The following is a 3,827-nucleotide window of genomic DNA, read 5'->3' as shown; positions in this document are numbered from 1 at the left end:
CTAGGGAATAATCTAGGAACTGGATAGTACATTAAAACAAGAGGTGGATGAGAATTGTGGCTGATGGTATAGATGCAAGATTGTCCTTTGTGAGCTAGAGCAAATGTATATCAGTACTGCAGTATGTTGGGAATGTGGAGAAGCATGGGAAAATACAACTGGAGTGACCTATGGACTGTGGTTAGTAGTAATAATATATTCTTGCATCTATGCGAAAGATGTACTGTGCTGATAATGATGCAGTATGGAAAACATGAGCCAAATGTACACTATGGACATGGTAATAATTAGATGATATTATCTTATCTGTAGCAAATGTTTCAACACAGTGTGGTGTGTTGATGGAGGGGTGTTGTTTGGGAATTCTGCACATGTGCGTGATTGTTTTATAAGTTTACAACTTCTGTCATAATAAATATATTTAAAAAATAATAATTGGGGGGTTGGGGGAAAAGCACACCAAATGTAAGATAAGGACTTAATTAGTAATAAGAGTTTGACAATATTCTTTCATAATTTGTAACAAATGTTTCATGATAATGCAAGGTGTTGGTGGAGGGTTGATGTATGGGATCCCTGTATGATGTTATGCTTGTTTGCTTTGTAAGTCTATAAATTTTACTATACACTTAATTGTTTATGTATGTTCATATATAAATGATATAAAGATAATAATAATAATAGGGTGGGTTGGTAGTAATATTGGTTAGTAGTAATATTTTGACAATGCTCTTTAATATTAGTTAAAAAGGTTTAACAACAATGCAAGGTACTGGTTGTAGGGTGAGTTATGAGAGTCATGTATGATATTATATATATTTGTTTTGTAATTTCACAACTATTTTTTTACACTTATTGTTTATGCATGTTTTTGTATGAGTGATATACTGGAATAAATTTTTATAAATTAAAAAATATATATATATTTGGTGGGTGATGGACATCTGATTTCCACAGTTGCCAGTTATTCAATGTCAAGTTTTCAACCAAAAATGAGAAATGAAAAGAAAAAGGGAAGTATAGCCAATATCTTAGAAAAATGCAGTCAAAAGAAACTCTACTTGAGGAAACCTAAATTATGGGTAGCTACTATCAATTAGATACCATAAACATGTTCAAAGAATGAAAGGAAACCATGTTTAAATATTAATGAAAAGTAGGAGAACAATGTCTCAACTAATATTGATAAAGAGATAAAAATTTAAAAAAAACCTAAATGGAAACAGTGATGTTCAAAAATAAAATAACCGAAAGAAAAAATTTACCAGAGGTGATCAACGGTAAACTTTACATGTCAGAAGAAAGAATCAGAGAAGTTGAAGACAAGTCAATTGAGATTATACAGTTGGAGGAAAAAAATAGAAAAAGTATTGAAGAAAAATGAACAAAGACTCAGATACTGTGGGAAAACATCTAGCAGACCAAAAGAGAAAGGCACAAAATATTATTTGAGGATATCCAAGAATCTCAAAAAACTCCATCTGGGATAAACTTGAAGAGATACATGCATAGACATGTCATAATCAAGCTGTCAGAAGCCAAAGACAAAGAAAGACTCTTGAAAGCAGCAAGAGAGAAGTGATTTATCATATACAAGTCATTCTCAGTGGATTAAAGGCTGACTTCTCATCAGAAACTATGGAGGTGAGAAGGTAGTGGGATGATATCTTTAAAATACTGAAAGAAATAATATATTTTCACCTAGAATTCAATATCCAGAAAAATAATCATTCAACACAAAGGATTACTAAGAGAGATAAACAAAAAACTGAATGAATTCACTGCTAGCAGACCTGCCCTGCAGGAAATACTGCCCAAAGCGAGCAGAAGTAAAGAAACATTATGACAAAGATTAGAGTGGAGAGAAATGAAATAGAGAATTACAAAACGGTAGAGAAAATCAACAAGCCTAAAGTTGGTTATTTGAAAAGATCAATAAAATTGACAAACCTTAGCTAGATTGACAAAGAAAAAAAGAGTGAACACAAATTAGGAATGAAAAGGGGGACATTACCATCAGCCCTTCAGATACAGAAAAAGTAAATAAGAGGATACCAGGAATAAAAAAAAACTCATGTTGAACTTAATATAGATACGGATGGTTACATGCAGAAACATTTATAGATATGTATATACATGGCTTAGTATATACTCATATTTCTTTGCTCTATCAGCTGAGAGGGCCTAAAAGAAATGACATCCCAGTACCAGTAAGTACATGGAGCACTCACATCTTGGTTTCTAAAACTATTCTCGAATAAAAGAAACCAGGACTCATTGGAGAAATGGTTGATTCTAGGACCGGGCATGAAATCTACAAGGTGAGACTGGAGCATCTTGTGTTGTCAAAAAGTAAGGGGCTGTTGGTTCCGTGCGACCATGTGCCTTGCCTACAGGGAAGCCCTCCGGAGGCTTTGTTGTCCGTGGAGGTTTCTGAAATCTGCCTGAGAGCTGGGTAACTGCAACCTCTAGAATGACCTCCCACCTCACTTTTAAATCTCTTAGCTGTAAAATTTTTAAATTTAGTACTTTCCCCTTTTGGTAAGGTCTTTTCCCAGATACATTACTGGTTAGAGCTTGGTAATAATCCCCTGGTGCCCGGAAAACTCATCTCCAGGATTCATGTCCCACATGGGGACGGGGAGATGGCAGATAGTGAGTTCATGTACTATATTTGACCTAGAGAGAGGTCACATTTGAGCAACAAGGAGGTTTTTCAGGAGGTAACTCTTAGGCATTAATTAAAATTAGGTTAAGTTTCATTTTTACAGGAATAAGGTTCATAATTATGAGCATTAAAATTGAGGGCTTGGTGTATTGGCCTGTTTTGTTACATATGGCTTATATATTCCAGGGATTTTTACCATTTTATTTGGCCCCATTTGGGAATATATGATAATCTATTTCCTTAATATAACATAATCATCCTCATTTATAATTCCCCTACTCAAGATTCTTCTACTCCTTTTATTTGAGCTTTAATTTTAAATATACCCATTAAATATATCTCTCAGAGAGTTCAATCTTTGTGTTGTTCATATGCCAGTTGAGCCCTGAATCCTAGCAGAGTTGCAGCCAACTCCTACTCTCCAGGTCTTTGGGCTTGCCCTGGACAACCTACAAAATGATGATGATGGACAAGTGCCATCCAAAAAAACAAGGAGTAGCTACAACTGCAGACAAAAAAATTCCTTCAATTTGCCCCATAACACCTAAGTCCCCTCTCAGCCTGATGCAATCAAAATGGACATCATCCCAATTCCCTCAAAACTGAGGAATGAACAAACATGAGAGGGGGGGGGTATAACCATGGCCAAAGTCGATTTATTTTTATTGTAGTCATTATATTGTGCTAATAGAAGAACTTGTAACACTAATATAAAGATAGTGTTTGCCAGAGGTTCAGAAGGGATAGGAAGGGATGAGTAGGTGGAGCATAAGGCATTTTTAGGGCACTGAAATTGTTCTGTATGACACTGCAATGATGGACATATGACATTATACATCTGTCAACTCCTATAAAACTGTACAGCATAAAATGTAAACCATAATGTAAACTATAGACTTTGGTTAGTAGCAAAGCTTCAGTATTGGTTCATCACTTGTAACAAATGTACCACACTAATGTAAGATGCTAATAATAAGAGAAGCTATGTGTGTTGGTGTGAGGTGGGGATTATATGGGGATTCCCTACACTTTTGGTGTCATTTTTCTGTAAATCTAAAACTTCTCTAAAAATAAAGTTTATTATTGCAAAAAAGGAAGCTGGGGAGTGGATGTGGCTCAGGCAATTGAGTGCCTGCCTCCCCCATGGGTTTGGTTCCCG

The sequence above is a fragment of the Dasypus novemcinctus genome, chromosome 14 (assembly GCF_030445035.2).
Source record: "Dasypus novemcinctus isolate mDasNov1 chromosome 14, mDasNov1.1.hap2, whole genome shotgun sequence".
Classification (NCBI taxonomy): domain Eukaryota; kingdom Metazoa; phylum Chordata; class Mammalia; order Cingulata; family Dasypodidae; genus Dasypus; species Dasypus novemcinctus.
This window is presented reverse-complemented; position numbering follows the sequence as displayed.